The sequence below is a fragment of the Lathyrus oleraceus genome, chromosome 2 (genome assembly GCF_024323335.1).
Source record: "Lathyrus oleraceus cultivar Zhongwan6 chromosome 2, CAAS_Psat_ZW6_1.0, whole genome shotgun sequence".
NCBI classification, from domain to species: domain Eukaryota; kingdom Viridiplantae; phylum Streptophyta; class Magnoliopsida; order Fabales; family Fabaceae; genus Lathyrus; species Lathyrus oleraceus.
Window position 1 is genome coordinate 325,373,537 of NC_066580.1, and position 7,844 is coordinate 325,381,380.

Here is a 7,844-nt window from a genome sequence, read left to right on the forward strand (position 1 = left end):
CTGTGTCCAGCGTAATGCACCACAATATCCAGAAAGCCTATACTCTGATGTTTTCTTATACATCAGGCCAAGGTTAGGTGTTCCTTTTAGATACCTCGGGATTCTCTTAACAACAATTAAGTGAGATTCCCTTGGATCTGATTGGAATATGGCACAGAGACACACGTTAAATAAAATATCTGGATGCGTAGCAGTTAGATAGATAAGAGAACCTATCATACCATGATAGAGTTTCTGACAAACCTTTTGACTTACCTCTTCTTTCTCCAGAATGCAGGTAGGATGCATGGGAGTCTTTGCAGGTTTGCTTTTTGACATTTCAAATTTCTTCAGAATGTCTTTTATGTATTTTCTTTGATATACAAAGGTAGCATCTGAAGTTTGATTAATTTGAATCCCCATAAAGAATTTTAGTTCTTGCATCAGACTCATTTCAAATTTTTCCTGCATTATCTTAGAAAAATCTTGACAAATAGAGGGGTTACAAGAACCAAAAATTATATCATCATCGTCTATCTGACAGATCATAAGGTTGTTTCTGATATTTCTACAGAAGAGAGTGTAATCTACTTTGCCTCTAACAAAATTATTTTCTAGAAGAAAAGAACTTAGTATTTCATACAAAGCTCTAGGAGCTTGTTTCAGACCATAAAGAGATTTTTTCAGCTTAAAAACATGTTCTGAACATTTAGAGTTTTCAAAACTAAGAGGCTGATGAACGAACACTTCTTCAGAAATATATCCATTCATAAATGCACTTTTGACATCCATCTGATACAATTTAATGGAGTGATTTACAACAAAAGATATAAGTAAGCGAATAAATTCTAACCTGGCGACTGGAGTAAAGGTTTCATTGTAGTCAATACATTATTGTTGACTGTAACCTTGTGCCACCAGTCGTGCTTTGTTTCTGACCACTTCACCCATTTCATTGAGTTTGTTTCTGTATACCTATTTGGTTCCAATCACATGAGTTCCCTTGGGTCTTGGCACAAGATCCCATACATCATTCTTCATAAATTGATCAATTTCTTCTTTCATTTCCAGAATCCATAAAGAGGCAGATATGAGAATTGAAATTACAAAGACTCTGTGAAAATGACTATCCCGAGAACCTCATTTCTCGAGAACACAAGCTCTTAACAAGACCTCTAATGACTAAATGGTCCTCTCTGTGGATGATAAGTTGAACTCAACCTCAGCTTCAAACCCAAAGCTTGCTAGAAACTCTCCCAAAATCTAGAAGTGAACCTTGGATCTCTATCCAACACAATACTTAAAGAAACTCCATGCAACTTCACAATCACACGGATATATATCTCTGCCAACTTCTGCATAGAAAAACTGATGTTAATCGGAATAAAATGGGCCGACTTCGTCAGTCTATCAACAATTACCCAAATGGAATTATTCCCTCTCGGAGTACTCGGCAACCCCGTCACAAAATCCATAAAATGCTATCCCATTTCCATTCTAGAATATCCAACGTTTGCATTAACCCTGCAAGTTTCTGATTTTCAACCTTTGACTTCTGACAAGTCAAACAAGCATAAACAAACTAAGCCACATCTCATTTCATTCTAGACCACCAAAAGATCTTCTTCAGATTCGGATACAACTTAGTAGCTCCTAGATGAATACTCAAGCTACTTCGATGAATTTCTTCCAAAATCATCTTCTTTAACTCAGCTTTGTCAGGATTACAAATTTTATCTCTAAAACTCAACACACCTTGTTCATCCACTTTGTAATCATTAAATTAAATCTGATTACTTCCGACCATCAAGTCCACCAACTTTACATCCAACTTCTGACTCTCTTTAATGTTATTAGGAAAATCGTTATTGATCTTTAGCAGACCCAACATCACACTCTGCGGTGTCAGATCACAGACCAAACTCATGTCTCTTAACTATTCAATCATTTCCAACTCTCTAACCACCATAACAGACACATGCAAAAACTTTCGACCTAAAGCATCAGCCACGACATTCGCCTTACCGAGATGATAATTCAAGCCAAAGTCATAATCCTTTAAGAATTCCAACCATCTGCGATGTCTCATATTTAATTCCCTTTGATAAAACAAGCATTTCAAACTCTTATGACCACTAAACACTTCAAATCCGGAACCGTAGAGATAATGCCACCAAATTTTCAACACGAACACCACCGCAGCCAACTCCAAATCATGAGTAGGATAGTTTCTCTCATGAAACCTCAACTGTAGTGAAGCATAAGCCATAAACTTTCCATCTTGAATTAGCACACCACCTAAACCCATCAACGACGCATTGCAATACACCACAAACGGTTTATTCGGTTCAGGTAAAATTAAAACCGGAGTTGTAGTCAACCTTTTCTTCAGCTCTACGAAACTATTCTCACAATGAACATCCCACACAAACGGTTTAACTTTTCAGTTCAACTGAGTTAAGGAAGTGCCGACTTGGAAAAGCCTTCAATAAACATGCGATAATAACCAACCAAGCCTAAAAAGCTTTTAATCTCTGTCACCGACTTCAGAGCTTCCATTGTAGAACTACATCTACCTTGGATGGATCCACCGCAATACCACCACCTGAAATAACATGACCAAGAAAGCTAGCCTCTTTCAACCAGAATTCACACTTCTACAACTTAGCATAAATCTTCTTCTCCTTCAACACTTGCAATACAACACGCAAATGCTCAACATGTTCTTCTTCTGATTTAGAATAGATATGAATGTCATCAATAAATACCATAACAAAACGATATAAGTAAATATGAAATATACAATTCATGTACTCCATAAATACTCCATGTGCATTAGAAACACAAAACGGTATCATCAAATACTCATAGTGTCCATATCGAGTTCTAAATTCCGTCTTATTTACATCTTCATCCTTCACTCTGATCTGGTGGTAACCTGACCTCAAATCAATTTTGCTAAACACACATGCACCCACCGACCGATCCATCAAGTCATCTATTCTTGGAAGTGGATACTTGTTCTTAATCGCCACTTTATTCAATTGTCGGTAATCCACACACAACCTCATGCTACCGTCTTTCTTCTTCACCAACAACACCAAAGCTCCCCAAGGCGATACACTTGGTCTCACAAATCTCTTATCTATCAAATATTCTAATTGTTTCTTCAACTCTGATAACTCCAATGCAGACATCGTGTATGGTGCCATAGAAACAGGTCTGGTACCAAGGGCAAGATCAATAGAAAACTCCACCTCTCTCTCTAGTGGTACATCTGAAATGTCATCTGGAAACACCTCAGGAAAATTTTGTACTACCTGCAATTCATCAATCACCGCCTGACTCTTAGAAGATAACGCCGCAAACAATGCAAACATCTTAGTTTCCTCTTCCAAAAGTTCCTTCAACTCTCTAGTAGACAAGAAACCAGCTTCTTCCTCCTCACCAGGAGTAAGAAACCACACCGACTTGTTATAACAATTGATATGAACATGATTGAACTCCAACCAGTTCATCCCCAAGATAACATCAAGATTCTCCAATGGCAAGCAAATAAGATGAATACCAAAATCTCTATCAAAGATTAACAGAGGACAATTCAAACAAACTGAAGTAGTAGTCACTGAACCCTATAGATTCAAAGCTTGTGAATAACAAAATTTTGGTTTTGCTTGATGATAACACGAAATTATATCATATTTTAGGACTTAATTCCATTAAATTCTATGACTATTTATTTCGGTTTACTGCATTTTATGAGATATTACGTGGTATTTTCTTCCTAATTGTCGCAGGTAGTCTATTTTGAAAAACAAGTGAAAATGGAAGAAAAGGAGGTGCAAAAAGGAGAGAAAAGGGACCAAATGCCAAAGCCCAGCCCAAAGCGCACAAGTCACCAACGCTGTGCCTGTGACGGACGTCACAGGGTGCTTGATGAGCGTCACGCAAAACAGCCTTGTGACGGACGTCACACATAGTGTGACGAGCGTCACACAATTCCACTACCTTTTTGGCGCAAGTAACGCCCTCAGAAAGACTTGAAGAAGAACGTTGAGAAGTTGGTCTCCTATATCCACGCCGTGTATGTAGCCACGTTGAAGAATGGGAGAAACGGAAAGCAGTTACCAACACTATTATAAATAGCCATCTCAAAAACCTAAAAGTCTCTCGGTTTTTTTTCCACGCTCATATTGCCGAAGCTCTGCCAAATTTTCTTTTCACGCTTTTGCTTATTTTTTTCCTTTCCAGCAACTTAACATTGTTTATTTTATTTATTTCTTTTGCAAGTTCTGCATTCTTTTTCCCTTGCAATTTATCTTTCCCTTTTTAGCATTTAGATATTTTTCGCATAATAGTTTCTACACCGGAAACTATTGTGCAACTTTTTATCGGATCTAACCTTACGTTAGATTCTAGTTCTATTTCCTTGGTTTAATTTATTATTTAATTGAAGAATCGAAGGACAAATCCTACCGGCTTGTGGTAGAGTGTTCAAGACTATTGTATTGCGCATTCAGGTTCTTTAATCATTATTTAATATTTTGTTTTATTATTTATCTATATTATCTGCCTGGAATGAGTCTGTTTATGCATGATATGTATTCTTGTTTATTTAGCATGTCTGGCTAATTCGCCTAGGTATCGGTATGTAAAGTAAGCAGAATAAGGGGTCAAGACTGAGTCGGTCTATCTAAACTTAAAATTAAAATCAATCTTTTTTACGGTCTCAACTTACAGGTTTAATAACAAGATTTTTTACAGAAGTAAAGGACATAAAGAAGTTAAAATCAATAGAGCGAGAGTTTGAGATTTTAACTGGACAGTGTAAGTTAGGCATTAATTCTAGATCAGGGCGAGAGCAAGTTTTAGAGTTAATTAAATTCTGACCTTTTCCAAAAAGTATTTTTAAAGATTGAATGTGAGGACGAGAGTTAAGCATTTGGATTTGATTATATAACCTAAGTCAACAGAGCGAGAGTTTGAGATAAGGGTGTTTAAAACGGTCAGTGTTTTCTTAAAAAGAGTTTCTGCAACTTTATTGTTTTCAAAATATGGTTTTTGACTTAATTATAAGTGACAGCTACATTAATATAAAATCATGGTTTATTCAACAGAGCGAGAGTTTGAGATAAAACCTTTAACCAATAAAGTTAACTGAAACGATTCATTTTAAAACCAAGAAACCGACAAAGACTTGATTCCCTAGTTTTGACGAACTACATACCGATATCCGTTTTATTAATATTTAATCTAGATCTTAGTTTAGCTCTTAGTTTTTCCCCAAACAATCAAACATTTTCACCTTAGATTTACGTAGTAACCTTAGATAACGGTATATCGATTCATAAGTCCCTGTGGGATCGATATCTTTTAAAACTACGCGATAGAACTGTGCACTTGCAGTTTGTATCCCATTCTCGACTCACACAGTCGAGCGATCAAGTTTTTGGCGCCGTTGCCGGGGACTTCTATTTAATCGATATCGTAACTCTTCCGTTACGCTGTAGAGACTAAGGTTTCTTTTTCTTATTTTCTTTCTTTCGTTGATTTGTATGCCACGCACTCGCTCTCAAGGCGAACCGCTCTATTTACGAATCAACGATATCGAACTATATCTCCGAGTCTTACGACGAATTCGGGAATATCGTGCTGAAAACAATCTCCCTCCTATAGACCTTCCTGATTTCAAAAACATTTTTCCTTCGATACCCGAGATGGCAGAACCAGCTCGTGCTCTTAGAGATTACGCCGCTCCATCGCAAGATGAACCGCATTCAAGTATTGCTCCGCCCGCAATCGAAGCAAACAACTTCGAACTTAAACCTTCGCTGTTGCAAGCTGTGCAACAGAACCAATTCTCTGGAAATCTTACCGAAGATCCAAACCTTCATTTATCCGTATTTGTCCAATACGCTGATACTGTTAAAGCTAATGGTGTCCCTTCAGAGGCAATTCGACTTCGTCTTTTTCCTTTCTCATTAAGAGATAGCGCTAGAAGATGGCTTCAATCACTTCCTTCCAACTCAGTCACCACATGGAACGAGTTGAAGAAAGTTTTTCTTGCCCGATATTTTCCGCCAAGCAAAACAACTATGTTAAGAGCCCAGATAAACGGATTTAAACAGAAAGACAACGAGTCTCTTTTCGAAGCATGGGAAAGATACAAATACATGATGAGACTTTGCCCACACCATGGTTTGGAAGACTGGTTAGTAATTCACACATTTTATAATGGTCTCTTATACAATACAAGGTTAACAATAGACGCCGCTGCAGGTGGTGCACTAATGAACAAACCTTATGCTGATGCTTACCAGCTTATCGAGAGCATGGCCCAAAATCACTATCAGTGGGGAACCGAACAAACAACGGTGGAAAAACCTCAACCGAAAACTGGCATGTACGAGATAAGTAACCTTGATCACGTCAATGCAAAAGTGGATGCTTTGGTTCAGAAAATTGAAAGTTTAAACGTATCACCTCCAGCCGCCGTGGTTGCTATAACTCCGAATTGCGAAGTCTGTGGAATCCAAGGCCACACTCCTGCGGAATGTCAACTCTTGACTGGAATCCAAGCAGAGCAAGTAAACTATGCTCAAGGAAGCCCCTACTCGAATACCTATAACCCAAATTGGAAGAACCATCCAAACTTTTCATATAAGAGTAATAATGCTTTATACGCACCTGGACAGTCTCCAAATCAAGCCCCATCTATACCTCCGGGATATCAGAAACCGAATCCTAACAATAATACCCCTAGAAAATCCAACTTGGAAATCATGATGGAAAACTTTATAGCATCCCAACAACAAACCAATAAAGATTTCTTAAACCAGAACATACACACTGGCGAACAACTTAAACAACTAGCAAGCAAAGTAGATGCCTTGGCTACCCATAACAAAATGCTGGAAACGCAAATATCTCAAGTAGCTCAACAACAAGCACCTACTGCTGCACCAACTGGTACATTCCCTGGACAACCCCAACCTAATCCGAGAAGCCAAGCTCATGCAATTATATTAAGAAGTGGAACGAAAGTGGAAGGACCGTCTGACCCAAGGATAGAAAACCAAAACCCTAAGAAATCAACTGAGGAAAGTGAACCTAAGGAAAAGGAAGAGAGTAATAAGGAAACCCTAGAAAAGAAGGAACCTTATGTACCTCCACCACCTTACAAACCACCCATACCCTACCCTCAAAGGCTTGTTAAAACCAAAGATGTAGGCCAATTTAGAAAATTTGTTGATCTCCTTAAACAATTAAACGTTACAATTCCGTTTACCGAAGCTATTACGCAGATGCCCTCATATGCTAAATTCTTAAAAGAAATTCTTTCTAATAAGAGGAAACTTGAGGATAGCGAAACCGTTACACTCCCTGCCGAATGTAGCGCTATAATCCAAAACATGCCCCCTAAACTCAAGGGTCCGGGTAGTTTCTCTATACCCTGTCACATAGGAAAATTTGTCATCGACAAAGCCTTATGCGATTTAGGAGCCGGAATTAGCGTTATGCCTTTATCCATATGTAAGAAACTGGAAATGGGAGAATTAAGACCGACCAAAATGTCTGTGCAATTAGCAGATCGTTCCATCAAATATCCTGTAGGAATCCTTGAAAACGTTCCCGTACACATAGGTCAGTTTTACATTCCCACTGACTTCACAATTATGGACATTAGAGAAGATGATACTACACCTATTATACTAGGAAGACCATTCTTAGCAACTGCCGGTGCAATCATAGACGTAAAACGAGGACGACTCACCTTCGAAGTAGGTGAAGAGAAAATTGAATTCATTCTTTCCCAATTCTTGAAAGCACCTGCAATAGAAGATACATGTTACTTCATGGATATC

General features: G+C 38.1%; 1 pseudogene; it reads right to left on the minus strand.

Annotated features, from left to right (window-relative positions):
- Positions 1–6,081: 6,081 nt before the first annotated feature.
- On the minus strand, positions 6,082–6,181 carry LOC127124637 (uncharacterized; annotated as a pseudogene).
- Positions 6,182–7,844: the final 1,663 nt, after the last annotated feature.